Here is a 21,367-nt window from a genome sequence, read left to right as displayed (position 1 = left end):
CTCTCTTGCTGCCTCCAATCCATTTAAAGTCTTGACCATCTTTTTCCTGGAATGCAGTTTTAATGTTTCAGAATGCCTGCCCCTGGATGTTCTTCAGTCAATCTCCCAAGCTGCTCCCAGAGTGAGCTTTCTGAAATACAGGTCAATTACCATACTTCCTTGCTAAAAACTCTTCCTTTTCATGAGAAATAACATACAGTAAAGTGCACAATGAATTTTAAGCCAGCTTTTTCACTCTCCTCTCTTATCCTCATCAAGAGGCTCTTTAGTTCCCCTTCACTTTCTGCCATTAGGGTGGTATCCTCTGCATATCTGAGGTTGTTGATATTTCTCCTGGCAATCTTGATTCCAGCTTGTGATTCATCCAGCCCAGCATTTCACATGATGTACTCTGCATAAACGTTAAATTAACATGGTGACACGGCTTGCTTCTTGGAAGTAAAGCTATGACAAACCTAGATAGTGTATTAAAAAGTGGGGACGTCACTTTGCCGACAGAGGTCTTTATAGTCAAGTTATGGTTTTTCCAGTCTTGTACAGATTGGACCATAAAGAAGGCTGAGAGCTGAAGAATTGATGCTTTCAAATTGTGGTGCTGGAGAAGACTCTTGAGAATCGTTGGACAGCAAGGAGATCAAACCAGTCAGTCCTAAAGGAAATCATTTGGAAGGAAGAAGTGCTCAAGCTGAAGCTGCATTAATTTGGCTACCTGATGTGAAGAGCAGACTCACTGGAAAGGCCTTGATGCTGGGAAAGATTGAAGGCAAAAGAAGAAGAGGGTGGCAGAGATGACATGGTTAGGTAGCATTACTGACTCAATGGACATGAATTTGAGCGAACTCGAGGAGATAGTCCAGGACAGGCATTCTGTAGTTCATGGGGTCGCAAAGAGTCAAACACAACTTAGCCAACAACAACAACAAAAAGTGCACAAATATTGTGTGTAGCTTAATGCTCTTTAACATTTGTGTTTGCCCAAATAACTATTACTCAGATCAAGAACATTTTCAGGGAAGTTTGCTTTTTGTGTCTTCCCAGGGAGTATCTGTATCCTTAGCCCTAACCATTCTTCTGTGACCATTTAAAAAAAATCTTTTCTTAATCTTCATGTAAGTGCATCACAAATGTTCTTTATTGAATCTTCTTTGACAGGATAATTCCAAACTCAATTAATGTGACATTAAAAAATCTTTGCCATCTGGCTTTTACTTCAGGTCCTGCATGCCTGGCTTCCCCTTCCTGCCATGCTGAAATGGCCTGTGGTTTGCCAACACAGGCTCTTGCTGCCTTTCATTTCTGCACTTGATATTCTCCTGCTCTTCTGACTTAATTCCCTGGCAAATTCAGTTCTTACAAATGTAGATGTCCTTATTTACATTTTCCTAGGGTAGTAAAATGAGGCCCACCCAGGGTCTATTCCTCATACAAGTTTTGTACCTTAGTAGCAATGAGCAGGCACTGGCACCCCACTCCAGTACTCTTGCCTGGAAACTCCCATGGACGGAGGAGCCTGGTGGGCTGCAGTCCATGGGGTCGCTAAGAGTTGGACACGACTGAGCGACTTCACTTTCACTTTTCATTTTCATGCATTGGAGAAGGAAATGGCAACCCACTCCAGTGTTCTTGCCTGGAGAATCCCAGGGACGGGGGAGCCTGGTGGGCTGCCGTCTATGGGGTCGCACAGAGTCAGACACGACTGAAGTGACTTAGCAGTAGCAGCAGCAGCAATGGGCAGACTGAGATTAGTGTTGGGGTCTGAGGGTTCTTTTCCCCTCTTGAGAGGAAGTTCATTCAACTCCTAGGTTGAAGCCTTCAGCTTGTCACTTGAAAGGGTGACTCCAATTTTGGAATTAAATGTTGAGATCCTTGGGCCAATAAACAGTTTTTTTTCTTCTGGTTTGTGATTTGTTTATATGAAAAGCTTTTACAGATTTTTGCAAATTAAGTCAAACAACACATTTACACAATAACCCTTGTTATACAGAATTCAACTGTGTAAAATTCTATGGTCCTGGAAAAAGTAGCGTGTAAGGTCACTCTTCTGGCACATCTGGTACTGGGAATTCTTTTGCTTTCATGATGACAGGGCTTCTATTAATAGGGATCAAAATAGTACTATGAAATGAAACTGTATGTGGTCTTAAAAAAATTGATTACAGTTTTTTGTTGCTTGTTTGGAGCATTTGTTCAGCAAAGTGCTGTACTAGAGACCTGATTCCGTTTTGCTTAGAGCAGATTGAACAAACTCCAAAAGGGTTGATTCGACCCTCTACAGAAACACGAGGCCTTGAGATGAGTGGTTTTTCCACATTTTAATATTTTCCAGGATGACACTGAATGCCTTGCCCTTAGAGAACCCTGAGCCAGCTAATAATTCTTCTAGGCTCTCAAGAAGGAGAAGTGGGAGATTTATACTATTAAATAGGTGCCCAGACTTTTCCAAAAGAGCCTGGAAAGGAATTGTGGAAGAGATGGAATGTAACTAGCAAGGCAAGATAGGGAAAGCCTCATGACTTTTGAGTTCTTGTGGGAAAAGATTGGACTTGTCTTCATTTTTTTCCAATTCTCTGTTTTCAAAATACTCTCTGAAAAGCCTTGCTCTCGGGGGATATTAAGAGGGAATGCTTCAAGGAAGAACTGAGTCAGTGCAAAGACCTACTCTGTGCCAGGCACTACTTGATATGTTCATAAATTCTGCTAATTGTCACAAAGACAAGGAAATGATGATGCAGAGAAATTAAGGAACTTTCCCAGGGTCCCGAATTTGAACCCAGGTTCGTTAGATGCCAAACCCCTTTCCACTGTACTGTGATGCTTCTTTGTGCTGAAATCATGGAAAATGAGCGATCTTCTGGACTGAATTAGGGAACTCATGGTATCCAGCTAACTGTTCTGAAAAACTCTGAGTATGTTTTATTTGGAGGTGTTTGGGGAGAGGGGTAATGCTGGTGAGGAGAGATGTGTTGAAGGGGAAGATACTAGGAGTTCTTCAGACTGTCTCTGTTTCATGTGATGGGATCTTGGGCCGTGCTGTGTGGCATCTCGTCCTTGGTGGTTGGAAAGAAATGGCTGCTGAATTCATTTGCAACCAGTTATCTTTGTGGAGGAAAATGGGAAAAGACTAGCATACTATAGCTTATAGAACTTCATAAAACATGTTTTTGTTATGTTTTCATGAGGCCAACATAGAATTCCTAGATTTTAAGATTTTTTCCCAGGAAAGGAGGCCAAAAATAAAGCCCCCAAGTCTATCATCATCATGTCATATAAAAAGGGACATGTGAAATCCGGAATAATGAATAAATTAAAAAAACCATAAAATAGGATAATAGAACAGCTCTTTGTAAGAAAGTACCTTATAATAGTTTGTTAGATTTAAACTATTTTGAGGGCTTTCCAGGTGGCGCTGGTGATAAAGAACCCACCTGCCATTGCCGGAGACTTAAGAGACTTGATTCGATCCCTGGGTCAGGAGGAAGATCCACTGGAGAAGAGCATGGCAACCCACTCCAGTATTCTTGCCTGGAGAATTCCATGCACAGAGGAGCCTGGTAGGCTGCAGTCCATAGGGTCGCACAGAGTCAGACACAACTGAAGCAACTTAGCACCTACACAAACTATTTTGAATCAAGAAAAAATGACAGCATAAACTTTATTGATATGTTTGTCAGCTTGGAAAGTTTTATTTGATAGCAACCTCAAGAGAAGCTTGACGGTCCAGCTTGCTTCACACTTTATCACAGGTACAGTTGATAGTGCATTTCAACAGGCTTGTTGATGAGAACAGCATCAACTGTCAATGGAATATTGAATATGGACTATTCTGGGGAATGGAGAAAAGGGGTAAGTCGTTAGGCTTTTAATCCTGTGGCCAGGCCAAGGAGAAGCAGAAGTCATAGCTCTGGTGTCTGACTGGCGAGGGCTCCCGGAAGAGTGCTGCCAGCACCTGTCTGCCGTGGCTCACGTACCAGGTAAGGGACAGGGTTGCAAGGAGGAGCCTTGCTGCCCACTGTGGATCAGGTATGAATTTCAGAGGGTTGCTGAACATGATAAAGACTTGCATCATGGCCTGGGCCAGTATTTAAGAGAACCACTCCTCTAAAGGAATAATCCTGTTTGGTTCTCCAAAATAATCTGAAGGCAGAGACACAGACAAAGGCCCATTGTTTTCTCCCAGGCAGCTGTTTATTGCATTGGTGCTACGGAAGAGATGGGAGCCCGCCGGCCTGCGGCCTAGGTGCTCAGACTTGGAAGTGGTTCTGCTGTTGCCTCTGGTTATTTTCTCCTTACTGTCTCCTGTGGGAACTTTGGGCAGACTGCATTTTTCCTTCAAGCAGTTAAGTCTTGGCTTTACCTTCTCCTTGGTCCCTGTGCCCTGGGGGTTGGGCGGGGGTGGGGTGGCTTGTTAGTGAACTCTCTGAGTGCCTGGGAACTCAGAGGAAAAAAGCCTGAGCGCAGCCTGGGAATTCCCCAGTGCCCCTATGGAACACCTACCTTCTGCATTTCCAGGGCCATGCTGGGGAAGTGTGTGTTTTGGCCTCTCTGGAGAAGGGCACGTTAGCTTCCCTTGGCCTGTTTACATTAGCTTGGTCCTTTCTGCCTTTGATTTCACATGAAGCCTTGGGTGGGGGATTTCCCTGCTTCCGTGGAGCTCACTCCTTCCTTTTGTCTGCCTTCTCAATTTTCCCACCTGGGGAAGAGCTGCCCTTGACTTAACTCGTTATTTCATAGACTTCGCCTAATGAGTGAATCGGTTCATAATCAGGAAGCAATTCCTCTGACTCCTCAAATTCTCTTTTGCTGTATTCTGCGACAATCAGACCTTTTCTCATTTGCCCATCACTGCCTTAGTTGTCAGTACTGTCCTCTAAGAAAGGGAGTAATGGTCTTTCATACCCAGAGGCTCAGCTGCTTATTGGAGCTTGCTGAGCTAAAATGTTGATGCAGTATTTTAGTTCTTTGGAATGTGTGTCTTGGCTGCTCAAACAGAGTGTAAACCTGTTAAGGTTAGGAGCTCCAGGATCTTTCTCTTTCTTCCAGCGGGGGTAACCACCAGTGACTAAATTTGCAGGTGAGATTACTTCATCCTTGCTCCAGTGTCATCCCGCCTACTGAGCATGCCGGCACAGCGTCTCTGAGGTGGACCTCACTCTCTGCTGACATAATGGCTCACAGGACTTCCCTGGTGGTCCAGTGGTTAAGACTCATGCAGCCACTGCAGGGGGCATAGGTTCAATCCCTGGTGCCCTGGCTGGAGAAGTTCCACATGCCTCACAGTGTGACCAAAATAGTAATAATAATAATAAATAGGATAATGGCTCATAGAAAGAGTCCAACACTGTTAGTCAGTCGTGTTTGACTCTTTGCGACCCCATGGACTGTAGCCCGTCAGGCTCCTGTCCATGGAATTCTCCAGGCAAGAATACTGGAGTGGGTTGCCATTCCCTTCTCCAGGGGATCTTCCCAACCCAGAGATTGAAAGCAGCCCTCCTGTATTGCAGGTTGGTTCTTTACTGACTGAGCCACCTGGGAAACCCATGGCTCACAGAAGTGCTAGAGAAGACCTTTTTGCCCCAGGGGCAGTGGTAGAAAGCCTGAGTCAGGCCTCTTTATTCTTTTATGGACGCTTCCCTTTTCTTTTTGTTCATTTGACACAGTCGAGGGATCCTATCTGCCCTTTAAAGCCTTTTCTTTGTTAGAGGTTCCTGGAAAGCTCACGCGACGTTTCCTTGGGTAAAAATGTTCCCATTCCACAGCTTTCACACTCTTTGGAGAATTTCTCTTTTGGATGATCAGGTGGATTTCTTTTCTTTCTTTTTCTTTAAACCAGTGGCCCTAGTTCTGTATAGCGACTTCTTCAGTTTCTCCAGCCTTCCTTCAGCTGCTTGATCTTGGAAGAACCTTGCCTAGGTCCCCTGACCTCCCTTCCATGGTAGGAGCATCACCTACCTGTCTGTCCTCGAGTTCTGAGGTGCCCCCAGGTTACTCCCCCAGATTCCTGTCTTTTTGACTCGATATTGTGATACATTTTCTTTTGACTTCCTTGTGGTCAGTTCTTCGATGACAGTCTATTTATATGCACATTTAGAACCCTACTGTTAAATCTCAACATTAAAGAAAAATAATCCCATTCCTTTGCTCCTAGCTTGTCCTCCACTCAAGACTGCATTTTCCCTCCTTTGTCACCCATCTGCTGGCCGTTGCAGTGGTTTTCTCTTCAGCTTCCCTGTATTCTGTGCCTACCTCACTCCCACAGTCTTCCCCTCCGGCACAGATCACAGAGGAAATATTTAGTTAGTCTCTGCCAAACATTCTGGCTGTGTTGTTTTGCTTAAGAAGACATGCAGATAAACTGTTTTGATTCTTGGTCTTGGTGCTCGGGGGCAGATGTTCCTCCTATAACGGAGGTATTGTGGTCAGTTGGAAAGAGCGCTGGACTAGAGTTTGGAGAATTGGATTCTAATCTCTGCTGTGCTACTAATTTGCGGTACAGACTTTTGCAAGCCACATTTCTATGTCTCAATTTTCTTTTGTCCAAAGGGACTTAATGATGAAGACACAGAAATCTATGGCGATCGGGACCCAGAGAGTCATCCCGGGGAGCTAGTGGAGTGGACAGGCTAGAGGCAGAGAACCATGACTGTGACTGTCGTTAGTGGAACCAAGAGGAAACTCACGTCCAAACACAGATAAAATTAATATGTCTGGTTACTTTGAAAAAGTATAAACTGTGCTAAAGAAGTGGTGGAAATTCCGTGACAAGGCTGACTTCAAGAGGTGACTGTCTTGGCCACTGCTGGGCCTGTTCTAGGTACACACCTGTTTGCTGTCAACCTTGGGACGTGGGAGGCTTGGCCTTTGGCGAGTTCATTCCAGAATTCTGCCTCCCACCTTCCACCTCCTTCATAAACCCAGACATATTTGAAACTCAGCCCAGATCTTCACCTGGCTTTGATTTCCCCATCATGTGGAGAATGGGCCTTGGAAGTTGTAGTTTCCAGAAACCTGAAATGTTTGCTAACATGTCCAACTTCTGCATTTGTTGATCACTCCTTCTGTGCATGGCTGCGTTCCAGGTCTTGTGCCCTGAAGGTTTCATTCCAGCAAGGAAAGGGAGGGGATATTTGGGGAATCCTATCACCAGGAACTGGGAAATAAAAGTAGACTAAAGAGCTGAGAGATACCCCATTGGTGTCGGGAGACACAAGTCTTTGAAGAAGAACAAAGTGGTTTAACATCTGCCTGTGTAAAGCATAGCTCTCGCACACATACTCGAATAGGCAGGACGGCGTTTCTTCCTGATCGCTCCCTTCTGAAATGACTCTGGGGGCTTACTCAGGTCTTGCCTCGTTTATGCTTTTTCTTTCTAGTTAAAGATGTGCGTTGATTTCCTCCAATGCGGATTTGGAAGGCAGTCTCCAAAGTCTTTTCCTGCCCTGTGATCCTTTGTCAGGCATAGTCAGCAGAAAAGAAACTTTGGTGAAAGAGTGCAGAGGGATACCTGTCCCTGCGGGGTTAGTGATGAGGACCTGTGCTCACTGTCACCACACCCAACTTCTGGAGGCTCTCCCGCTGCTGAAAATTGCCAGAGAAAGTAATGGAACCGAGACTAGTTCTGGGCAGAAGAATTTCATAATTGACTCTGCATACTTTAAACTGGGCCTTCTTTGTTATTCTGCAATCCTTTAATTTATCTTAAGTCTCTGTGACATACACCACAGTGCTTTTCTTCCTTCCTCCCTCCCTTCCTTCTTTCTCTCTTTTATTTTGTACTCTGTAAGCTCTGACTCCATTCTCACCCTACATCAGCAATGAGCATGCCTTCTGCTTTACTGGGACTCTTAGAGCTAGGTGACATGATACTCTGAGATAGTTCCTTTTCTTTCAAGAGCTGCTGCTGCTGCTAAGTCGCTTTAGTCATGTCAGACTCTGTGCGACCCCAGAGACAGCAGCCCACCAGGCTTCCCCGTCCCTGGGATTCTCCAGGCAAGAACACTGGAGTGGGTTGCCATTGCCTTCTTCAATGCATGAAAGTGAAAAGTGAAAGTGAAGTCGCTTAGTCGTGTCCGACTCTTAGCGACCCCACGGACTGCAGCCTACCAGGCTCCTCCGTCCATGGGATTTTCCAGGCAAAAGTACCGGAGTGGGATACCATTGCCTTCTCCGTTCAAGAGCTAGGTACCGCAGTTCATCCTGCTCTAAGAGAACTGGCATAAGCATTTCCTGTCGGTGCTATGGATGTGTTTCTTGTGGATGCCAGTGGGTGAAAGGATGGTTTGATTAGGGACTCAGGAAGAGTTATGAGCCCATGTCTGGCTATTTGTTACTCTCCCCCATCCCACTTGTTCTATTTATTTTTTTTTAAAGTAAGTAAATGTTTATTTAAAAAAAGGCAAATGTCAAATGTTTATTGATTTCTTTTTTTAAATTATGAAAGTATAACACATTTACAGGAGACTTGGAAAATACAGGACGAAGTTACATGTAGTTCCACTATGTATTATAATTATTTTTTTAAGTAGATCAATTAAGATTTTTAGCACTATGAACCAATTCAACATAATTAAGATTTATACGATTTTCACACAACAGTAGGATACAAATTCTATTCAAGTTCCCATAAACTATAAATCCCTAGACACTGGAACATATCCAAGGACATAAAACAAGGTGCAAAAATTTCATGGTTTAGGGCTTCCCGGGTGGCTCAGTGGTAAAAGAATCTACGTGCCAGCACAAGAGACTCAGGTTTGATCCCTGGGTCGGGAAGATCCCTGGAGTAGTAAATGGCAACCCACTCCAGTAATCTTGCCTGGAAAATTCCATGGACAGAGGAGCCTGGTGGGCTCCAGTCCGTGGGGTCACAAAGAGTTGGACACGCCTGAGCATGCACACAAAGGCATTGAAATCATACAGAGTTTGTTCTCCTATCACTGCCATCCCACTTGTTCTTAAACCCAGTCGTTGAGGAAGATGACCCAACTGGGAGCGGTCACGTAATGCCTGACGTGTTCTCCCTTACACTGCAGCCCTGGATAGTAATGAATGCTCTCCCGTCTGTGTCTCTCGTGAGTTCTCCCCCAGGCAGGTGTCTGTCAAATCCTGCTCACATCCCCTTTAACCTTCTTCCTCTGTTCTCATTCTTATCTACCCACTTTTCCTAGATGTCTCAAGAAATACGCACCTTGTCCCCATCCTTCTTTTGATTGTGGCGTGAAAGCTAGCCCAAGGCATAGCTGATGAGCATGACACCACGAATACTTCACTCATTTGGGAGTGAAATGAGGTGATGTGAAGAATCAGTGCTGTCTTTTCCTTGCTGAGTACCTTTTGAAATCCTTAAAAACACCTATCTTTGAACCAAGGACCACATTTTGGAATACGAAAAAATTTCTTTAATTTTACTTGTCTTATGTTTTGTTTTATTGCAAGTATTTGTTTACCCTGGTAATTTTTTTTGGTGTCTTTATAGAAACAGTATTTTAGCCATGTTGTTCAGCAATGAGCCTATTTGAACATACAGCCACCATATCTAGTATTGTTTCTTCAGGAAAACGTCTTGAACTTATAAAGGTGACTGCCTGACAGAGGAGTGCTGTGTGCAAAAACAGCCTCACCTTGTGGCCCCCAGTGGTGATGTCGCTGTAGAAGGGACCGACTCCTCTCCTGTCATATGGAGAGGAAGAGGAGTGCTTCCCAGGGATGACTGGAGCTCGGTCGGGAAAGCTGGGCCCTTCCTTTTGTCTGAGTCTCTGAGTGGAGATGCTGGAGTGTGCCATGCCTGATTAAGCTCCTCTCCCTCCCTCTCCCCTCCCCTCCCCCCCCCCGCCCCCGCCCCACTCTGTGTCACTTCAGGAAATACTTTAGCTTAAAGCCTGGAGACATCCCCCACTTTGAAAGTCATGATCCAATTATGACAGGACCTCATTCTTTAAGCATGTTGTGTAGTGGAGTTAATTGAATTACCTCCTCCTATTTTTGAGTAGGAAATAATACATTCTTGTTGTGATGCTGTGTCGGGTCTTAAATGGAAAGCTGCTAGTTTGAAGCCATGTCTATTTCCAGTGGGAGCAATCTGCTGCCAATTTATGAAAACTGATGAGGTCTCTGTGCTCCGTGTGTAAACTATAGCATCTTTTTGTGGAATGAACGATTCAGGAAAAATGGAACAATTTTTTTGAATAAAATTCCAAGCTGTACTAGGTTCCAAGTGCCTGAGAATTTCCTGTTAGAGTAGGAAAGTTTATCCGTATGTTTTTGCCTGGGGATAGTATGTGGCATGTAGTTCTGAAGAAGTACGTCCATAGTGGATTATCTCTTTGTCTTTCTTCCCATGGTGCCCAGAGACGGTCTGAGCTCATCTTTGGTCTCTTCTCTTTGCAAAAAAGTAGCGTGTATTTTGATCAAGGTATGAGAGTAAATCCTATGGCCACAGGGCAGGGTGAAACTAATGGTTTGTGTAAGGGGCATACCTTTCACCTTTGTCTCTCTGGTACCAAGCTGTAAGTCACTGAACTAGCTAGCTCCAGACGCTTATTGTGCAGTTTTGAGGTGAGAATGGGCAAGAGCCCAGAGGCTGGGAGGCAGACATGTGGTATCACCACTACTGGAGTGGTGATGTCAGCTGGTGTACTGGTGCTGAGGAGGAACGGTGGATTGCAGGTACTCAGCCTGCTTCCTACCTGTGGGGATATCTGCAGCCACCCCCAGGCCTACTGGCAGCCAGGATCTTCCCTGGGGAACAGCCTTTGTATAACTCTCGCCTCCTGCTGTCCCAGGGGGACCTGAAATTGGAAAGGGTCTCGTAACCTTGGCTCTGGGAACAAAGCTTTGAGGAATGGGCAGACGTGTGTCTCTGTGTATCTGTGTGTATTCTGTGTTAATGCTGAAAACTGATGAGGGTTTCCAAACTGGGAGTTTTATATGAGAGGAGAAGGGGGAGTATTGTCTGGGTTTTGGGGAGTCTGCATTAGGAATTGCCCTTTTCTTGGAAGGGAAAGCAGTTTGATTTAACCCATTTTTAAAATTAAAATCATTTGATTCTTTTCTTTTGATATATTTTGATATATTTAGTGTACAAAAGGAAATTATGAATAATTTCCTGTGTTCTGCTCCTTCCTCTATGCTTGTCCTAGAGCAGAGGCTCACAAAGACGTAACATGTGACACATTGGAGACAGAGCCGTAATGTGTGACAGTTGGAGAAAGCACTTGCGTATGGAACAGCTTCATTTTTGCTCAGCCTTGCCTTTGTATGGGCTTCTGCGAACTGTGGTGGGGCTCCTTGGGAAGCCCACACCTCACAGTAGGAATGAAAAAACTTTGTATCCTCTGGAGCATGACAGAGAGAACCAGAGCTGGGAGACATTGGAGCCCACGTAGCCCATCTGCTTACAAGCTTTGTCTTCAGATGTTGGGGGACTTGCTCTGGTTCACCCTCCTTCCCCAAGATATGGGAAAAAATGAAGCCTCTGCATGGAAGGCAGGTGGTAAAGCCACCAGCAAAAGCTTATACTAAGTGGTTCAGACATTCCCCATCCTAGGCCTGCCTTGGGTTTCTTTGAGGCTGTCAGTAGCTTTGGGTCTCTCTAAGACTCTTGCTCACATTCAGCAGAGCCACAGCTTACTGGAAGCCATCTGGGGCCTGCCCAGGCTTGTTCTGTCCAGGCGTCTTCCCACCATGGTGCTTTTCTCTCCTTTTGGGCTGTCTGAGCTGCTGAAGTCCTTCTGAGAGCCTCGTTCCTCCCCTCTGGACCCAGGAAACTGTGGGAAGCTCTGGGTTTCCTCTTCTGCTGGGCACTTCTGGGAAGCTGTCTGCATTCCTTTCTAGCCAGCTTTCTGCCTCTGGGGCTCCGTGGGGGTGCGGTTGCGTCGTGCCTCTGTAATGCAGAATGTTAGGGCAGTTCCATGGATACCAGCCCTTGGAGATAACCAGGAGCTTGAATGTGGAGTTGCCCTTTCTTGCAATCCTGGGACCAGGAGTTAGCTTTCCGTGGGATGTGGTGTGGGATTGATTCTTCTTAAAACCTTCTCTGACTCTCTTCCCTGTCTCCTTGCCACTCTGGAAGGAAGCGGGTGAGGAGGGAGATCAGGGCTGTTTCTTGTGATCTCTCTTTGGCTCTGGGGATGGATGTAGCCACTTGTGAAGAAGGAACTTAGAGACAGAGGCGATCACCTGTCCTCTGGGTGTCTTTCTAGTCTGGCTGTGTTGACACTCTGGGTAGTGACAACACATGTTAGCATCCCCTGGCAGGAATGGCCAGTCAGAGTGCCCACCTCCAGTTTGCTGGCTCCCTGAGGATGTTTGCAGGCCTCAGTGGCATGGCCTGTAGAGGTGTCTATGCCCGGCCAGGTTTCAGAGCCTTCCCATGACTGTCCTGCCTCTCTGGGGCTTGAGAACAGATGGGGCTTAATTAGAAGCAGACCTCCCTCAAGGGCCCAAATCTGAAACGTATATTACAAAAATCACTGCTAGTTTTGGCTCTTCTTCCTTCTGCATTTCTCTCTTGCCTTTGCATTCCCACTGTCAGGGATTGTAAGCAGCTGCTGCTATCATACGGGCTAATCAAGATGGATCAGGGTTAAGAATGGAGCTAAAGATAACTAAGTATTACAGAGCATACTGCTCTGATGTGCTCAGACTTGTCCTCAGGGAGGGAGGTTGATTTGAACCTGTGATAGAGGGAGCCTTTCCACCCCAAGCAGAATAGGTGAAAGTTGGGAGGAAAAGGTAAGAAGGTACTTTTGAACTTGGGGGAGTATTGGTTCCACCTCTTCCCTTCTCCCCTTCCCCCACCATTTCCTGTGAATGGTCAAGAGCAAAAGATCTTGCTTTTCGGCCATCAGTCAGTCAATAGTACTAGCTAAAATTTTCAGCTAGTAACCAACATTGCAATTCAAATATTATGTAAAGCTTTTTTCCCCTCAATGAGGGAATTTAATAATGGGAGACACAAATTTTGTTAAGCAAATAGAAAATGTGGATCTTAACTGTGTTTGGTTACTAACTGTGAATGTGTTTAGAGTTCAGAAATAGAAGGTTGTGTCTTAAAACTAGGGGAAAACGTTCTTGGAAGAGGCAGGATCTTTTCTGATCTCTGAAAGTTGGATGGACTTCATATAAGCACAGGAGAGGTGGGGAGTGTTCTGGTCGTGAGAACAGTAAGAACATAGGCAGAGTGTGAGTTTCCAGGGTCCCTGTGGTGATGGGCCTCAGGAGTGGTGGGTCTAGATTCTGCAGGTTCTGCCTTGGTGCTCAGGAGATGAGAAATGAAACAGTGAAAGTGGCATTTTGTGAAAAGAACTCTGAGAGAAGAGCGTAGGCTAAGTTTGGAAAGGACAGAGATTGGCAGTAAGGAAACCCACCAACGAGATACGAGTCGTCTGTGACTGGAATAGCGAGGAAGGGGGTGAATCCTAGAGACGGTGCAAAAGTAGAATAAGCAGGACCTGGACGAAGAATACAGAGAGTGAAGTTGAGGGCCAAGACGGAGGATGCCAACATTTCTGCCCTGTGACAGCTGACCGCTACGATGCTTTGCGTTTATGCAGTGCTTTTCAAAGCGCTTCCCACCCGCCCCCGCCATTCAGTGTCTCAGAGCTGTCTGGGCTCTTAGAGCTCATCTAAAAACTGGTTCACTGTTCCAGACGGGGAGAGTAGGATCAAGAAGGGAGTGGGTACTATCCCCAGCTCACACAGCTATTTGATGTCGCGTAGGGCCTCCCATCTTGGCCTTCTGTCTCCTAGGGGAATTTTGAGGCCAGAGAAACATGGGAGAAGGAGTGTGGGGTCAGAGAAAAGTCCTGTCTTGTTGTGTGACTTTAGGTGATTACCAGTCTCTCTGAGCAAAATGAGGCTTCGTTCAAGAAGATTCAGGCTAGATGAGTGGCTCTACGACTAGAATTCTTCTAGGGGATCACTAGGTAAGGAAGATGGGTTCCTTTGGTCCTCCTAGGCTGAGGTACTTTAGAGTATACGAAAGTAATATATTTGAAAAATATTGAATTGGGTTTCGTCAGAGGCAATGGCTGGTTTCCAGTGTGGTGCCTCTCTAAGGGAATTTCTAGAGTAATTTGATTCCACCTGATTTTCACCTGATGTGCTGACCCCAGAACCTAACCACTGAGGAGGACACACTCGGCTGTTAGTAGGCTGTGGCCAATATTTGACCTCAGTATTTGCAGTCAGTACACTCAAGGCTGTTTGTGTCTTCCATGTCGTCTCCTCACCTCGTCTTAAAATACACACACACACGCGCACACACACACACACACACACACACAGTATTTGCAGAGTCAGTACCCTCAAGGCTGTTTGTGTCTTCCATGTCGTCTCCTCACCTCGTCTTAAAATACACACACACACACACACACACACACACACACACACACAGTATTTGCAGAGTCATTACACTCAAGGCTGTCTGTGTCTTCCATGTCGTCTCCTCACCTCGTCTTAAAATACACACACACACACACACACACACACACACACAGTATTTGCAGAGTCAGTACCCTCAAGGCTGTTTGTGTCTTCCATGTCGTCTCCTCACCTCGTCTTAAAATACACACACACACACACACACACACACACACACAGTATTTGCAGAGTCATTACACTCAAGGCTGTCTGTGTCTTCCATGTTGTCCCCTCACCTCATCTTAAAATACACACACACACACGCACGCACGCACGCACCACACACACACACACACACACACACACACACACACACATTGAACTCAGTATTTGCAGTCAGTACACTCAAGGCTGTCTGTGTCTTCCATGTTGTCTCCTCACCTCGTCTTAAAATACACACACACACACGCACGCACGCACGCACGCACGCACGGACTTCACACATGCACGCACGCACGCACGCACGCACGCACTTCTTCCGTCCCCTTTTTTCTTTCTCCTGCCTTTCATTTTTAATTGCCTCCTTCACTGTTTCTCTTGTCTCACTCACCTTCCTCTATCTCTGTTCTCTCCACTCTTGTCTGCCTTGTTGTCTAAATAGCTCCCTGTGTTGGAGCAGCTTCCTTTCTCAGTTAAGCACCTTGGGATATTCATTTTGTCTGTATTCCCTGATGTGGCGGCTGGTGCTCAGGGATCGAGCCAGAATCTGGGAGTCACTGGCCTGTCCTTCACTTCCACAGTCAGTCACCCCTCAAGTTTTTGCGTTCTATTCAAAGACACTGCCCCACACAGCAGGAGACAGAGCACAGAGAGAGAGAGGTCATGGTTGAAAAAAGAAAACCAGAATGGAGGGTCACCTTCCTTGTCCTCGGGCTTCGCTGGTGGCTCAGAGGTTAAAGCGTCTGCCTCCAATGCGGGAGACCCAGGTTCGATCCCTGGGTCGGGAAGATCCCCTGGAGAAGGAAATGATAACCTACTCCGGTACTCTTGCCTGGAGAATCCCATGGACGGAGAAGCCTGGTAAGCTACAGTCCATGGGGTCGCAAAGAGTCGGACACGACTGAGTGACTTCACTCACTGACTCACTTCATTATCCTCAAAAAGATTTTGTAAACCCTTAAAGCCCAATGCAGAGTCTCCGTCTCACAGCCCTCACAGCTGTCTCTGGGTCTCTGACCCTTGGTGATTGGCTGGTGGCTCTGTTTCTGCTGGCTTGTTTGGAGAAATCCCAAGTCTGAAGCAGAACACTGACTTAATAAGCAGTGGTTACTCTCTTGGAAGGGGCTTCCCTGATAGCTCAGTTGGTAAAGAATCTGCCTGCAACGCAGGAGACCCCGGTTCGATTCCTGGGTCGGGAAGATCCACTAGAGAAGGGATAGGCTACCCACTCCAGCATTCTTGGGCTTCCCTTGTGGCTCAGCTGGTAAAGAATACACCTGCCATGCGGGAGACCTGGGTTTGATCCTTTCACTCTCTTGGAAGCACATGGACGCAGCCATGCCTCATTTTCTTGGCGGATCTCCCCTAAGTAGACGTCCCCTCCTCACTCCTGCGGGCCTCTTCCTTGGAGGAGGTGTGTCCATGCGTTACTGACTGCAGATGTTATCTGCATGGATGAGAAGTGGTGCAGTCTGTCATTACCTTGAGGACGCTCACGTGGTTGACTTCCTTTGCTTGCTCGGGTTTGAGGAGAGCCAGCATCTCCCAGTTAAGCTTCGGGAGTCCCACAGTGTGAGAAAATCTGCTGGCATCTGCTATGCTGGGAACAGTCATCCCTGACCTTTTGTGTGTTTTTGTTTTGTTTGTGTGTTTTACTCTGCCCTCCTCTCCCTAACAATGCCATCATTAGCAGTGTTACCTAACCCTTTATGCAAGGGGTATAGGCAATCAGATTCACCCATGTAAGGAAAATAAGCTTTCTGAATTTTTTTCTTTTCACAGGCTAAGTGATACTCAGATGTGTTGGCTAAGTGATACTCAGATGTGTTCTTTGACATTCCGGCGAGTAATACTCAGGAATTCCCCAAAGATTTGCTATTCTCATACTTCCAAACAAGCTTCCTCCTGTTTCTGTCCTTCAGAATCTTAAACTGCACTCTCCTCTCCCTCCACATTGCTCTGTTTTTCCTCTCATCATCTCACCCGTCTTCCCTTTCTTGAAACCTGGGTCTGATTTTTTTCCCTATTGCATAGGTTTCTCTATGTTGATCTCTAAGTCAATGAACATTTATAAGCATCTCTTTTTATACAAAAGGCAAGCTAGCTCTATCTGTTTTACATTAAAAAATGGGATATACCTAGTGCATGTATCATTAAGGAAAGAGCTAATCATTGCATAAGTTAGAAACTTCTAGGTTCCTATGTTTGGGGCAGAAGAGAAGGAAGGGTCCTTCTACTATAGGACATTGAAGTTTATTTAGTATGATAGTTATCCATGTACCAGGGCCACCATCCTTGTTTCTAGGATAAGAACTGAATTTTGTGGGGCCTCTGCTCTTCTCCTCATTCTTCTTCGGTCCTTAGAAGCATCGTAGTTTCTCATTATGGGAGGTAACGCTGGTATGTATATATCCCAGCAGTGCCTGATGGAGCTGAGTTGCTGCGGTCCTGCTGTCTAATGTTTCAGTTACAACAGTTAGAGCCGAGTCCCTGCTCACAACAGCTTACTATGGCAGGTTAAAGATTCACAAAAATTCACACTGATAGTTAAAAATATCACTTTGTAATTTTGATCATGGTGAACCTTGGTTTGGGGAAACGACAGGTAAAATTGGATTCCTGAGTTTCTCTGTGTCCTCACTAGAGCCTGGATGGTCAGAGACCCAGATGAGAGGCTCTGATGCAAGTCGCGGAAGGGCCATAGGGCAGATGAGATAGGCCTCAGCTATCTTTTCTTTCTGTGAGTTTTTTAAATCTCATCTCGGATCACTAGTTCCCAGAGATGACTGCATGAGGATAAGTCATGGCATAGTTTTGTATCTTCCTGTAGGAGGACTTAACAGCTTCATGAACCAGACATGTTATCTTATTTTTCAATTAAAGAGGCTCCACAGACTTGATTTTCTTTGTTCCCTTCAGCACAATTGCCTGTGATATTGTTGCTGCTACTGCTGCTAAGTCGCTTCAGTCGTGTCCGACTCTGTGCGACTCCATAGACGGCAGCCCACCAGGCTCTGCCATCCCTGGGATTCTCCAGGCAAGAACACTGGAGTGGGTTGCCATTTCCTTCTCTTATGCATGAAAGGGAAAAGTGAAAGTGAAGTTGCTTAGTCATGTCCGACTCTTAGCGACCCCATGGACTGCAGGCTACCAGGCTCCTCCACCCATGGGATTTTCCAGGCAAGAGGGCTGACTCTGTTTACCCATGTGTCTGCAAGTATAGGGCTTCCCAGGTGACTCAGAGGTAAAGAATCTGCCTGCTAATGTAGAAGCTGCAGGATCCCCGAGTCGGGAAGATCCCTTGAAGAAGGGAATGGCAACCCACTCCAGTATTCTTGCCTATAACATCCCATGGACAGAGGAGCCTGGCAGGCTATAGTCCGTGAGGTTGCAAAGAGTCAGACACAACTGAGCAAGTGAGCATGAAAGCACGCACTACAAGTACAGTGTGTGTGTCCCCTGGATACACTACTTTTCTAATCAGAGTGAAGCAGCTAACTAAGACGTGGACTTCGTTTGACCTGGGGCTCCGTATTCCCGTCAGTAAACTCAAAATCACGTTGGCTCATTAGTTGACTCACACTGAACCATTCCTTAAGTGTCTTTCATTTACACCATTTTCATCCTGTTGTCATGCAGGTTTTTTAAATATGAACTTGTGTAAACATATCTTTTGTCCTTTTAAAATTTCGTCTTGTCATACTTAACCTATAGTTCTAAGTTTGTGGAGGCCTTTAAAAAAATTACCTCTAAATATTAATTTTCTCTCCCAATTAATTTGATATATGCCTTTTTTATTATTGTGCCTCGTCTGAGTTCTTTATAAAAAAGAGTGACCAAGAGAGCATCTAGAACAGATGGGAATGTCCAGACTTCTCGGAGTTCCAGAACACTCCTTCTTCGTTGATACTGATCCATCTTGCACATCCATTTGGACCCAGCTCTCTTGAGTTACCAGATTGAGCTGCCGCCAGTGCCCATCTGTTTTATCCATCACATCAAGAGGCATTTTTCTGAAGTCCAGATAAATTGTGTCCCAGCATTCTTCCATATGTGCGTGTATTTGTATGTGTTTATTTATGTGACACATAATATATATACCATATACAAATAGTTATCATGTAAGTGTGTGTGCATATTATTATTTAAACTCCCAGACTATTTTTATAGAGCACTTGCTTTCTTTTGCTGAGGGTTTTCCATACATTATCTCCGTTATTCTCTATTATAAAGTGAAGTGAAAGTCTCTCAGTCCTGTCTGATTCTTTGCGACCCCATGAACCTGGCATGAATTCTTTGCCAGGCTCCTCTGTCCATGGAATTCTGCAGGCCAGAATACCGGAGTGGGTAGCCATTCTTTTCTCCAACCCATGGATTGAACCCAGGTCTCCCGCATTGCAGGCATATTCTTTACTCTTTGAGCCACCAGGGAAGCCCAAGAATACTGGAGTGGGTATCCTATCCCTTCTCTAGTGATCTTCCTGACCCATGGATGAAACCCGGGTCTCCTGCATTGCAGGTGGATTCTTTGCCGTCTGAGCCTCCAGGCTCATAATTCTATGTTAACTCCACTTAGATAAAAGTAATGCTCTTTTTTTAACATGACCTTACTTAATCTCCAGTGATCAGTGCTTCCATCTCTATGTCCTTGCTACTTTTCATGTTCCATATACTCTGTTCTGGAGTTTTGCATATGATATTGCTTATTTATTAAATACTTATTAAGCATTTGCTGTGTGCAAAGAAAACACTGTGTTACAGCCTGTTGGAAATTCGAAGATGAGTGAGAAATGGCCCCTGGGCTCAGAAGAGCTTATATGTGATTAAAAATATGAAAGAACATACCAAAAAAGAGTCCTGAGTGTGAATGGAACACTGAAACCAGCCCACCTACAAAGTTCTAAATGCAAATCTTTGGAAGCCAGGTTCTAACATGTTACAACTTGTTTACAAAAATGGAAGGTATCCATTTGACTGATGGTTTTAAATCCTAGCCCAACACTTTGGGGAATATCTTCTTGAATTTGAGGGTGAGGAGAGGCAGAGCTGAAGAGAGGGTCCACTTTTATTTAAAAAATGCGATTAAAAATATAGAGTATATGATTTTTATGTGTACACTTTAACTGTGAATATTCATGTATCTACCCCTGAGCCTAATAAAGAAAACATTACTGTTAGCTTTGAAATCTCCTATGTGCCCTTTCCAGTAGCTGCATAAATTTAGAAAATAAATTTTTGTATTAAATTGTAGAATAGTAACAGTGTGGAGTATTTAGAACTTTGCTGCTGTTGTTTAGTCCCTAAGTCGTGTCTGACTCTTTTGCAACCCCATAGACTGTAGCCCATCAGGCTCCTCTGTCCATGGGGTTTCCCAGGCAAGAATACTGGAGTGGGTTGCCATTTCCTTCTCCAGGGGATCTTCCTGACCCAGGGATCAAACCTGCATCTCCTGCATTGGCAGGCTGTTCTTTACTAGTGAGCCACAAGGGAAGCCCATATTTAGAACTTTGTAAGAAGGAAAAAATTGCTAACGTGATTATTGTGCATAATTTCCTCTTTTACTTGTATGTGTTTTTACATTTTAATGTGGTTATGGTTTTCTCATGTATAATTAGCATTATCTGATACTGTTAAAGTCCTCACAGTCACTTTTTAAATAAGTAATACATGTATGTATTGCAAATTCAAAAGGTATACAGTGAAAAGCAAATCTTCTTCCTACCTTCTCTTCTCTTTTCTTTCCCTTGAGCTGCTTGCTTTTTATAGGTTTGTGGATTTTAGTCGTTCTTTTAATGGCTGCACAACTGTCCATCTAGTGCAATATTTTTCTGACTTCAGGTCATAACTGGTGAAATGCAAAATTAATTTAGTGGGGCTCCAGAAGCCTTGCTTGTTTTTTTTAATGAAGTAGATTAGGATAGAAAACAACAGAGAGCCTCACTCATAGTAAAGATAAATATTGTTTGAAGAAACTTTTTTGGTTCAGTTTTGTACAGGTACACATGTGCACACACACTCTCATACATGCACATACTTTTTTACTATGTAAAACGTAATTTTTTTTTATCATGGGTCATGGTGAAAAATGAAGCACGGCTTCCTGATGTGGAGAGCCAACTCACTGGAAAAGTCTGTGATTCTGGGAAAAATTGAGGGCAGGAGAAGACGCCGGCAGCAGAGAATGAGATGGTTAGGTGGCTTCACTGAATCAACAGACATGAGTTTGAGCAAACTCCAGGAGATAGTGAAGAACAGGGAAGCCTGGTGTGCTGCAGTCCGTGGGGTCACAGAGTTGGATACAACTTAGCCACTGAACAACAACAACAAATGGTCAAAAAACACTTGAAATTTACCAATATGGTAATGGCTGATGTAGAATTTGTTTCTCATTTTTATTATTATATATAATTTGGGAACATGCATTCTTTTTTCTCATACTTTAAAATTTTTTTAAGACAGCTTGGCAGAAGTGAGGCCACTGAGTCAAAGGATATGAAGATTTTAATTGATCTAGCCAAGATGCTTTCCAAAAACCATATCCCATTTACTGTTTAATAAATGCCTTCTGTACTTGGTTCAGGATAAGATATTTTTATTTCAGTACAGACATTTTTTCCTGTGCAGCACATTTGTGATATATGTATGTATTTTTTTTTAACCAAAATGGGATAATTACTTTTAATTTAAGTAATATAAACTGAATGCTTCCCAATATTTACTAAATATTCTTCTGCAGCCCTGATTTTTATTCTGGGGCAGCCTTCCTTGGATGTAGGTGTAAAGAGTGACC

General features: G+C 44.7%; 1 protein-coding gene across 3 annotated transcripts in view; it reads left to right on the top strand.

The window, feature by feature from the left end:
• The window catches only part of ST5 (suppression of tumorigenicity 5), a 167,366-nt gene that overhangs the window by 13,168 nt on the left and 132,831 nt on the right, over positions 1-21,367 (top strand). The gene's annotated exons all lie outside the window — the stretch shown is intronic.

The sequence above is a fragment of the Capra hircus genome, chromosome 15, assembly GCF_001704415.2.
Source record: "Capra hircus breed San Clemente chromosome 15, ASM170441v1, whole genome shotgun sequence".
Taxonomy (NCBI): Eukaryota; Metazoa; Chordata; class Mammalia; order Artiodactyla; family Bovidae; genus Capra; species Capra hircus.
Note: the sequence above shows the minus strand (reverse complement) of the source record. Positions and strands in the feature narration are given on the sequence as shown.